Source organism: Eumetopias jubatus, unplaced genomic scaffold (assembly GCF_037043125.1).
Source record: "Eumetopias jubatus isolate StellerSeaLion01/CBP00866 unplaced genomic scaffold, mEumJub1_p1.0 scaffold_1, whole genome shotgun sequence".
NCBI classification, from domain to species: Eukaryota; Metazoa; Chordata; class Mammalia; order Carnivora; family Otariidae; genus Eumetopias; species Eumetopias jubatus.
Window position 1 is genome coordinate 80773195 of NW_028274807.1, and position 12441 is coordinate 80785635.

The following is a 12441-nucleotide window of genomic DNA, read 5'->3' on the forward strand; positions in this document are numbered from 1 at the left end:
TCTCAAATACACAACCTAACCCTACACCTAAAGGAGCTGGAGAAAGAAGAGCAAATAAAGCCTAAACCCAGCAGGAGAAGAGAAATAATAAAGATCAGAGCAGAAATCAATGAACTAGAAACCAAAAGAATAGTAGAACAGATCAACGAAACTAGGAGCTGGTTCCCTGAAAGAATTAACAAGATTGATAAACCCCTGGCCAGACTTATCAAAATGAAAAGAGAAATGACCCAAATCAACAAAATCATGAATGAAAGAGGAGAGATCACAACCAACACCAAAGAAATACAAACAATTATAAGAACATATTATGAGCAACTCTATGCCAGCAAATTAGATAACCTGGAAGAAATGGGTGCATTCCTAGAGATGTATCAACTACCAAAATTGAACCAGGAAGAAATAGAAAACCTGAATAGACCTATAGCCACTAAGGAAATTGAAGCAGTCATCAAAAATCTCCCAACAAACAAAAGCCCAGGGCCAGATGGCTTCCCAGGGGAATTCTATCAGACATTTAAAGAAGAATTAATACCTATTCTCCTGAAACTGTTCCAAAAAATAGAAATGGAAGGAAAACTTCCAAACTCATTTTATGAGGCCAGCATTACCTTGATCCCAAAACCAGACAAAGATCCCATCAAAAAGGAGAATTACAGACCAATATCCTTGATGAACATGGATGCAAAAATTCTCACCAAAATACTAGCCAATAGGATCCAACAGTACATTAAAAGGATTATTCACCACGACCAAGTGGGATTTATCCCTGGGCTGCAAGGCTGGTTCAACATCCGCAAATCAATCAACGTGATACAATACATTAACAAAAGAAAGAACAAGAATCATATGATCCTCTCAATAGGTGCAGAAAAAGCATTTGACAAAGTACAGCATCCTTTCTTGATCAAAACTCTTCAGAGTATAGGGATAGAGGGTACATACCTCAATATCATAAAAGCCATCTATGAAAAACCTACAGCGAATATCATTCTCAATGGGGAAAGGCTGAGAGCTTTTCCCCTAAGGTCAGGAACGCGGCAGGGATGTCCACTCTCACCACTGCTATTCAACATAGTATTAGAAGTCCTAGCCACAGCAATCAGACAACAAAAAGAAATCAAAGGCATCCAAATCGGCAAAGAGGAAGTCAAACTCTCACTCTTTGCAGATGATATGATACTGTATGTGGAAAACCCAAAAGACTCCACCCCAAAACTGCTAGAACTCATACAGGAATTCAGTAAAGTAGCAGGATATAAAATCAATGCACAGAAATCAGTGGCATTCCTATACACCAATAACAAGACAGAAGAGAGACAAATCAAGGAGTCGATCCCATTTACAATTGCACCCAAAACCATTAGATACCTAGGAATAAATTTAACCAAAGAGGCAAAGGATCTGTACTCAGAAAACTATAAAATACTCATGAAAGAAACTGAAGAAGACACAAAGAAATGGAAAAACGTTCCATGCTCATGGATTGGGAGAACCAACATTGTGAAGATGTCAATGCTACCTAGAGCAATCTACACATTCAATGCAATCCCCATCAAAATACCATGCACTTTTTTCAAAGAAATGGAACAAATAATCCTAAAATTTGTATGGAACCAGAAGAGACCCCGAATAGCCAGAGGAATATTGAAAAAGAAAAGCAAAGCTGGCGGCATCACAATTCCGGACTTCCAGCTCTATTACAAAGCTGTCATCATCAAGACAGTATGGTACTGTAACAAAAACAGACACATAGATCAATGGAACAGAATTGAGAGCCCAGAAATGGACCCTCAACCCTATGGCCAACTTATCTTTGACAAAGCAGGAAAGAATGTCCAATGGAAAAAAGACAGTCTCTTCAACAAATGGTGTTGGGAAAATTGGACAGCCACACGCAGGAGAATGAAACTGGACCATTTCCTTACACCACACACAAAAATAGACTCCAAATGCTTGAAAGACCTAAACGTGAGACAGGAGTCCATCAAAATCCTAAAGGAGAACACAGGTAGCAACCTCTTCGACCTCAGCCGCAGCAACTTCTTCCTAGACACATCGCCAAAGGCACGGGAAGCCAGGGCAAAAATGAACTATTGGGATTTCATCAAGATAAAAAGCTTTTGCACCGCAAAAGAAACAGTCCACAAAACCAAAAGACAACCGACAGAATGGGAGAAAATATTTGCAAATGACTTATCAGATAAAGGGTTAGTATCCAAAATCTATAAAGAACTTATCAAACTCAACACCCAAAGAACAAATAATCCAATCAAGAAATGGGCATTAGACATGAACAGACATTTTTCCAAAGAAGACATCCAAATGGCCAACAGACACATGAAAAAGTGCTCAACATCGCTCGGCATCAGGGAAATCCAAATCAAAACCTCAATGAGATACCACCTCACACCTGTCAGAATGGCTAAAATTAACAAGTCAGGGAACGACAGATGTTGGCGGGGATGTGGAGAAAGGGGAACCCTCCTACACTGTTGGTGGGAATGCAAGCTGGTGCAACCACTCTGGAAAACAGTATGGAGGTTCCTCAAACAGTTGAAAATAGAGCTACCATTCGATCCAGCAATTGCACTACTGGGTATTTACCACAAAGATACAAATGTAGGGACCCGAAGGGGTACGTGCACCCCAATGTGTATAGCAGCAATGTCCACAATAGCCAAACTGTGGAAAGAGCCAAGATGTCCATCGACAGATGAATGGATAAAGAAGATGTGGTATATATACACAATGGAATATTATGCAGCCATCAAAAGGAATGAGATCTTGCCATTTGCAACGACGTGGATGGAACTGGAGGGTGTTATGCTGAGTGAAATAAGTCAATCAGAGAAAGACATGTATCATATGACCTCACGGATAGGAGGAATTCTTAATCTCAGGAAACAAACTGAGGGTTACTGGAGTGGTTGGGGGTGGGAGGGATAGGGTGGCTGGGTGATAGACATTGGGGAGGGTATGTGCTACGGTGAGCACTGTGATTTGTGCAAGACTGCTGAATCACAGATCTCTACTTCTGAAACAAATAACGCAACATATTTTAAGAAAAAAGAAAAAGAAGAAGATAACAGGAGAGGAAGAATGAAGGGGAGTAAGTCAGAGGGGGAGAGGAACCATGAGAGATGATGGACTCTGAAAAACAAACTGAGGGTTCTAGAGGGGAGGAGGGTAGGGGGATGGGTTAGCCTGGTGATGGGTATTAAAGAGGGCACATTCTGCATGGAGCACTGGGTATTATGAACAAACAATGAATCATGGAACACTACATCAAAACCTAATGATGTAATATATGGTGATTAACATAACAATAAGAAAATTAAAAAAAAAAGAAAAAAATAAACAGACAAAAAACCCCCCACAAATCCAGCCACACAGAGATAAACACTATTGATATTTTGATGCACATTTTTTCTAGTCTTGTTTCTGGGAAAAGAGAGAAAGCATAAGAGAGACAGATGTGTTTCTCAGTGTACAGAATTTGAGTATTTTACATACTTTCATGATAGTATATTGTGAGCAGTATCATCAAATTATTTCATAACAGCCACAGAGTATGAATCATGTGAAAATACCATGTGTCATTCAACCATTCTCTCTTGTTGGACATTTAAGTTTGCCTCCCCCTTCCCAAATCCCACTCATGACTGTTAAATGCTGGTAGCTGTAAATTTTAGTCTGAATCTCTGATTCTTTCTTTAGAGAAGATTTCTAGAAAGGGACTTACAGATTCAAAGAAGATTTTTATGGGTATTGATATATACTGCCAAATTGCTCTACCACAAAGTCGTATTATGCAACTTTTATCTTCATCAGCATATTTGTGTGTTCATTTTACTGTACCTTTGGCTAGGCTGAGAATTATAATTAAAACATTGCTAATAACTATGTCAAGTCTATTACTTTACTCTAATATGAGGTTATGTCTGACATAAACGACTTTCCCATGCCAAAAAGGGGAGTCCAACTCTACAGCAACAATGAAAAAACCTGCTATTTATATGTGCCATATCATTACATTCCTTCCAGAACATTTATAAATGAAGAAATTCAAGCTCAGAAAGGCTAAGTAAAATTCCCTAGGATCACAGAACTAGTAAGCAGATACACCGGGATTTGAATCTAGGTACTTCAGAAACCATGTTTTTTGTTTTTTTTTTTAAGATGCATTCATTTTAGAGAGTGAGCGAGCATGCAGTGGGGAGGGGCAGAGGGAGAGGGAGAGAGAAATCCATGCAGACTCTGTGCTGAGCCGCCCAACATGGGCCTCGATCCCACAACCCCGAGACCATGACCCGAGCTGAAATCAAAAGTTGGACCCCCAAAGGACTGTGCTACGCAGGCATACCAGAAACCATGTTTTTAATTAACATGTTATATTGGTCTCCCAAGTATAGATATATAAACTAATAAAGTAAATAATAAGCTAATGTTTGCTGGAAAATATGGGTAACATTCTGGTTACTTAGGGAGTGGTTGTTATTACAATCCTGGTGCATTAGGGGCACCTGGGTGGCTCCGTCGGTTAAGCGTATGCCTTAGGCTCAGGTCATGATCCTGGGGTCCTGGGATGGAGCCCTTCATTGGGCTCCTGGCTCAGCGGGGAGCCTGCTCCTTCCTCTGCCCCCTGCTGCTTATGCATGCGTGCGCTGCGCGCTCTCTCTCTAATAAATAAAATCTTAAAAAAAAATCTTGGTGCATTAAAAGTAATTGTGAGTTCAGATATTAAGACAAGAATGTAAAGCAGGAAAAACATACGAGAGAGGTTCAGAAATAGGAGAAGAAATCTTGTCTTCCTGCTCTTATAGCACATAGTCTGAGTATTTACTTCTTTTTCTCTTTTAGACTCTGATGATGGCTCTTGGAAGACTGGGTGGGTAGTTTCTAACCAAGATCAGTTTTTAGTACTTTTAGTTGGTGTAGAGCAGCACAAGATTGTCTCCCATAGGTTCCTGGTCCCTGCTGCTGAGGTTATGCTTGAGAAATCAAAGGCACAGAAAAACTCTATTTGTGTACTAATTAACACGTTTACAAGTTTGGATTAAACCATCACTGAAGCTTAATGGGGACATTTTCTGTTTCACAGCGAGAGAATGTGTCACTAAGGTAAAGATACCTGTCAAACATGTGCAGACCATTTATAAAGGACCAGACTTTAGATATCTTAGACTAATCTTTTATTAGAAAAACAACTCAGGCCATATACTCACCAGATAATTTTTTCTTTTAATTTTTTTTTTGCATGAAAATAGATCCTTGTTAATGCTTCTGAACTAAATTATGCTTAATTATACTTTTGGTCAGCTCTTAATACAGCTATTTCTCAAAGTATCAAGGGACAGTGTAATACCTTATTATAAAAAGCATATTATATTATCTACTGTAATACGTGCATTCAATACACTAATATAGTCTAGCACAGAAAAGCTCTGTCATTTGTTTCTGACAAGGATGGTTTGGAGAATAAAAAGGTCTTTAAAAGGTTAAATTCTGGGAAAAGGAAGACATCTTTATAGGTCATGTCTATATTTGTATCAGTACATTTCACTTTAATATGTATAATTTAAAGGCAAAATCATGAAAATTACCTCATGCTGGGACAACACATAAATTATAGAGTGCAAAAGGGAGCTCAAGGCTTCTAGCACAGCATGTACACAATCCACTAGCTTTTCAAATTATTTTCCAAAGATGTCAGATTCTTCAGCAATGAATAACTGCTGAGGTTTCTCTTCAACTTATTTGTAAACCATAAAAGAAGAGCACACTTGAGCACTTCACATAAACTTGGTTTTTAAAAAGCTCTTTAGAAAAAGATGGATGGCCACTTTTCCCCGCTCTTGCTTTCTGGGACCTACTGTAGCATGTATGTGGTTTGTTTTGTAATTAAAATCTTTCCCAATCAAGCATTACTTTAAAATATGAATAATGCCCTCAGTAGGTTAGCATTAAATCATTTGTTTGTTTTAATTTCCTCAGTAAGACAGTCAGAGACAGCTTTTCAGAAGCCAAGAATTACTTTTTGCCACAGAGGAAAGCTCAATAAAAGCAAACTGTGAAGGCAGAATCTATATAACATAAATATGGTCCCTTAAAAACACTCCCAACTAACCTATCATCTACTGTTCATGGAAGAAGGCTGCACAATTCAGGTTCCAAGCATCAGTTTGAATAAATATTTAGAGGTCAAGAAGATCTCTGAGAACCTCCTATTATGAGAACATCTCCTCTGGAAAAACAATAACTGTCTGAGCAACTGCTCAGTCTAAATAACTGTTACTCCCTCTCTTCTCTCCAGGGGACCTGATAAAGGGAGGTGGATCTGAAATATGCCAGGGCTGATGGTAGGTACAGAAGGCCTAAACTTTGGAGTTGGAAGACCTAGGTTCATGTTCCAGCTATGGCTACTTAATAACTGAGTAAGCTAAGGAAAGGTATTTAATGTAGCACTTTCCTCAGGAGCAACATGGGGATCTCACTACTTCCCCAGCTTAATGTACACAAAGGTCAAAGGAGATAAAGAACACAAAAGTGCTTTATGAACTGCTGAGAACTACTGAGGTGATTGAGCCAGCTAATATTTATCGAGTATATACTATGTTCCATGTACTCTGCTGGAACACAGGAAATAATCTAGAAAATATTCTAGTGGAGAACACTTGGCAGTGGATTAGAAACTGGGACTAATGAAAAAAATGATGACAAGGGACAAGATAAAAACAAACAAACAAACAAACAAAAAAAAACCCCACCCCAAAACCTAAGAACATAAAAACTCCTGGTTGGAGTACTTGATAACAGATATAACAGATCAACTACTTGAAACACACAATCTACCAAAACTCACACAAGGAGAAATAGATAATAAACACACCTGGGTCTCTTAACCAAATTGAATCCTTAAGTAATAACATTTCAAAATAGAAGGAATCAGGCCCACATGGTTTCACTGGTTTATTCTACCAAATATTTAGGAAGAAATTATACCAATATCCTACAATCTATTTCAGAAAACAGAAGCAGAGGGAACACTTCCTAACTCATTTGATGAGGCCAGCATTACCCAGACAAAACCAGACAAAGACAATCTCAATCAAAATGCTGGCAAGTTACTTTGTGGATAGAGACAATATGATTCTACAGTTTAAATGGAAAGGCAAAACACCCAAAATAGCTAACACAATATTGAAGGACAAAGTCAGAGGACTGATACTACCTGATTTTCAGATTTACAAAGAAGCTGCAATCATCAAGATAATGTGACACTGGCAAATAGATAACTGGAAAAGAAGAGAGCACTCAGAAATAAACCCCCATAAATACAGTCAACTGAGCAAAGGCTATTCAATGAAGAAAGGGATAGTCTTTTTAACAAATGGTGCTGGAGCTGGAACAACTGGACATCCACATTGTAGAAAAATTACTCTAGACACTGCCCTTATATCTTTCATAAAAATTAAGTCAAAATGGATCACAGACCTAAAATGTAAAATGCAGAACTATAAACTCTAGAACATAGGAAAAAAATCTAAGTGACCTTGGGTTTGGCGATGAGTTTTTAGATACAACACTAAATACACAATCCATGAAAAAAGTCCCTGAAAAGTTGGATCTCATTAAAATTAAAAAAACCTTCTGCTTAATGAAAAGACATTGTTGAGAGAATGAAAAGATAAGCTACCAACTGGGAGAAATATGTGCAAAACATATCTGATAAAAACTTGTAAAAAAATATACAAAGAACTCTTAAAACTCAACAATTAAAAAACACAAACAACCCAAATAATGGGGATACACGGATTTGGGCAAGTGAGCACATAAAAAGGTGTTCAAAGTCATTGTTCATTAGGGAACTGCATATTAAAACAGTAAGACCGGGGCGCCTGGGTGGCTCAGTTGGGTAAGCGACTGCCTTCGGCTCAGGTCATGATCCTGGAGTCCCGGGATCGAGTCCCGCATCGGGCTCCCTGATCGGCAAGGAGCCTGCTTCTCCCTCTGACCCTCTCCCCTCTCATGTACTCTCTCTCCCATTCTCGCTCTCTCAAATAAATCTTTAAAAAAATAAATAAAAAAAAATAAAACAGTAAGACCACTACACACCTATTAGAATGGTTATAATCCAAAACACTGGATTTATGGACACTTGCTTTATAGCCCAAAGTACAGTCTATCTTGGTAAATATTCCATGTACAACTTGAGAAGAATTTGTATTCTGCTGTTATAGTTGGTATGTAAATGTCAACTAGGTCAAAGTGGTTAAAACTGTTTGGCAGAAATGTGTTGCCATATTTATTTTTATTCCTGTTTTTCTCTGGCTGCTTTTAAGCTTTTCTGTTAAATCCCTGATTTTGAACAACTATGATGTGCCTTGTAGTTTTCCTCATATTGCTAAGGTTTGGGATTATCGATTTGTGTGCTAATAGTTCTCAATAAATCTGAAAAATATTCAGTCAATATTTCTTCAAGTATTTTTTTTTCTAACACCCTGTTTTCAGGATTCCAAGGACACATATTTTGGGCTGCTTGAAATTGTCCCAGAGTTCACGAATTCTTTTTTTTTTTTAATTCACTTTTCTCTGTTTCATTTTGCATAGTCTGTATTGCTAGGTTTTCAAATTCACTTATCTTTTCTTTTGTTTTGGTGTCCTTGTCTGTTAATTCTAATATCCAACATCATATCTGGGTTTCATTTTCCAGCTTCTTCGAATACCTTGTAATTTTTGATTCAATGTCATATACTACAAATTTTACACTGTTGGGACCTGGATATTTTTGTATTCCTAGGATTATTTTTAATCTTTGTTCTGGGATGCAGTTAAATTACTTGGAAAGTATGATCCTTTCAAGTCCTGCTATTAGGATTTGCAAGGCATGACTGGAGCTATGTGTAGTCTAGGGCTTTTTCCCATTACTGAGTACTTCTGAGTACTCTACTCCCTGTTCTGTGCATTATGAGGTCTTCATTCTAGTCTTGCTGTTGGCCCTGTGTGAGTGCAAGTATTATTCCCTCTGATCCTTCCAGGTGGTTCTTTCCTTGGCCTAGCTAGTTTCCTCAGATCAAGCACTTATACTTGAGAGGGGGGCCTTCTGCACATCTCCAGAGCTCTCTTGCCTGGTACTTGCCTGCAAACTCTGGCCACCTTGGTCTCTTGATTCTCAGCTCCATCTCCTCAAAGCAATGAATATGTTGGAAACTGGCTGGGATCCCCCTTCCTGCACGATTGCCTAGAAAGTCTCTCAAGACGTTAAGCTGGGGCAAACATAGGGCTTACCTTGTCTGGTTCCTGTCTCTTAGTTATCAGTGACCTTTATTGCCTGATATCCAGTTTTTTGAAAACATTTCATACACTTTGTCCAATTTTTTGGTTGTTTCAAGCAAGGGGGCAAATCTGGTCTCCGTTACTCTATTTTGGTTCAGAAGTGGAATCCCTCCACCCTTGACTTTTATTCACTCTAAAAATATTTAGTTCCTACCTTATGCCAGGTGCCTCTGGGCTAGGTAATGGTGATAGAGTACTAGCAAAGTAAAGTCTTATTCCGAAGGTCCTTCCATTCTAATGGTAAATAAAAATCGGTAAATAGACCTGATTCTTAAATGTTTCCAAGAACTCCACTTTTAGCCTTCTGCTTTTCTCACTAATTCGTTTCCTCCTAAAGTTCACCTAGTTTCAAGAACTGAACTACCACTTCCATGTTGACAACTTCCAAGTCCATGTCTCCACTTTTACCTCTTCCCATAAAGTCCAGTCTCATATTTCTCCCCTGCTCACGGTTAGTCCCATGAAACATGAGTTCTTATGTTTCCCTACCTCTAAACGTCAAAAAGTCAAGTGGATTCTACTAATTTCCAAATCCATCTTCTCCTAGCCATTCTATGCAACTCAATTAACAAACTTTGAGTACCTATAACATTCTGGGTATTTCTAGGCCTTCAGTCTTGATCCCTTCCAATTTATCCTGTATAACATATTGGCTGAACAATTTTTCTAAAGAGAAACGTCATCCCATCATTCCTCTACTTAAAATCCTTTGATGAGAATCTCCTAATGTTAAAAATTAAATCCAAAGTCCTACCTTATGTTTCACAAAGCAATTAAGAGCACAGTCCCTGCCCGTCTCTCAAATTTCAGCTCCGTGACTCACCTTTATTCTTGTCCTATGTTCCAAGCATACTTAACACTTGCAACTCCTCCAAATGTACCATGTTTTACCTCACATTCTTTGTATATATAGTTCACTCTGCTTAGAATAGTCCTATCTCCTTTTTTCCCCCTAATTCCTTTAGGCTATTTAAGATTCAGTTCAGACATTTCCTCCTCCAGGAAATCTTCCCAAATTCCCCAGTCTGTTTCAGATATACTTTTATTGGTACTCCTTTGACTAGATATATTCAGAAACCCAACTCATTCCAACTTATTAAAAAAACATAACTATTGTAAAGATACTGGGCTGTTTCAAGGATCCAAGCAAAGGAATGCAGGCGAGCCTTCAGAACTACAATGAAGGACTCAAATGCCATCAGGCATCAAATGCCACGTCTCCTCTCCCTGTGTCTTGAATCCTCTCCTGGTGTCTTCTCTTCTTCATGCATCTTGTCTATTCTCCTCTTTGTGTGTCTGCTTTACTTTTCTCCTTCTCTCTGTAATTTTTTTTACTATTTCAGCCACATGATGGAAAAGTAGTCACTGTCAGTTGCTGAACTCTGTACCTTATATAACGTAGAGACCTGAAGAGAGGCTCATTCGTCCTTTTCAAGTCTAGTTCTACAATTTCCTGGAAAAGGCACTGACTGACCCTGCTTAGGCCAGTTGCTCACCCTGAGTCAATCTAGTGGAGTCAGGGTCCTGCTGTCAGATGCTGCTCCTGCTGTAATCACATGGCCTGAAAATGCAGGGATAAAGTGGCAATCACCCTATGTGGGGTTCACAGCAGAGAATCCTTCAGGTGGCCACCATTACTTGCTTAAAGCCCAAAGAATAGTTACATCAGAACATTTTCTGTCTCTCATAAAAGCTCTTTTAGGACAAGAGCTAAGCCTTTCATCTATATAGGAAATGACCAAACAGGGTAACATATAATTAATAAACAATTAGTTAACTCCTCACAAGACCAGGCACTGAAACAACTGAAAAGCTTACACGATATAATAGGAAAGAGCATAAGTTAGGAAGTGAGAGACTTCCGTGGTAGCCCGGGTTCTGCCACTAACAGCAGACCAAGTACTAACTTTTCTATACTTCAGTTTCCTCCTTCATCAAGAGGAATTTCTGTAGAAGCCCCACCTACCCGAAGAGATTGTTGTGAGCTTCAAATGAGATACTATCTGTGAAAGCACCTTGAAAAAAATAAAAATCTCTATACAAATATAAGGTAGAGTTGTTATTATAGTAATCACAAACATGCAAATGAGGAATTTAAGAAAGAGCATACTCTCCTCATTAGTGAGAGTAGAAGGTGGAAGGTACCTTTTCTACCAGTGAAGGTAGAAAATGCTAAGAATACAATTAAAATGAATGCCAAAAGAATTAAAAAATAAATGCCAATGTAACTCAAAATAAAGTGAAGATTTTCTAATATCAAAAGCCTTCAAAGTTAGGAGCCTTGAAAAACAAAATTTTTAAAAATCGCAAGCTTTTGCCAAGAGAAAAATCGATTTTTTGTTTATTGTAATTTATGTATCAAAGTGTGGTTAAAGCTCAACATAAAGCAAAATGCATACACTGAGAGAGAAGCCACTGTTGACTTTAAGATATCATTTTTTCTGTACTTGGTAAATTGAAGTATTTCTGCCTTATGAAATTACTACTTTGTATATGATTAAAAACATTATGACTAACATATTCTAAAATGGATATAAGAGAAGTAGTTTATATCAAAGAATTTTCCACCACATGATAAGGATCAGATGAGCGAGTATGTGTGCAGGTACATAATCTGTGGTGAGAGCCTACGGATGCAGCAGTCTGCGTCAGCAAAGGCCCGGACACTTCATGCCAGATGCAAGTTGAGCTTGGCAAGTCTGAAAAGAGAGCTGCCAGGGACATTCTTTTTTTTTTTTTTTTTTTTTAAGATTTTATTTATTTATTTGACAGACAGAGACACAGTGAGAGAGGGAACACAAGCAGGGGGAGTGGGAGAGGGAGAAGCAGGCTTCCCGCCGAGCAGGGAGCCCAATGCGGGACTCAATCCCAGGACCCTGGGACCATGACCTGAGCTGAAGGCAGACACTTAATGACTGAGCCACCGAGGCACCTCTGCCAGGGACATTCTTGATGGGAGAAAAATCATTTGAGAATTATAAAGACCAGTGGCATCATAGTACTGTTTTTTTGGTGGTTTTTTTTGTTTTGTTTTGGTTTGGTTTGGTTTGGTTTTGTGTATGTGTGTGTCTATGCTGCATAAAATGAAGGAAGACAAAATGG

At 38.5% G+C, this 12441-nt stretch overlaps 1 protein-coding gene across 9 annotated transcripts in view; it reads right to left on the reverse strand.

Moving 5' to 3' along the window:
* Nucleotides 1-12441, reverse strand: part of VPS8 (VPS8 subunit of CORVET complex) — a 267080-nt gene that overhangs the window by 71884 nt on the left and 182755 nt on the right. The window lies entirely within an intron of this gene.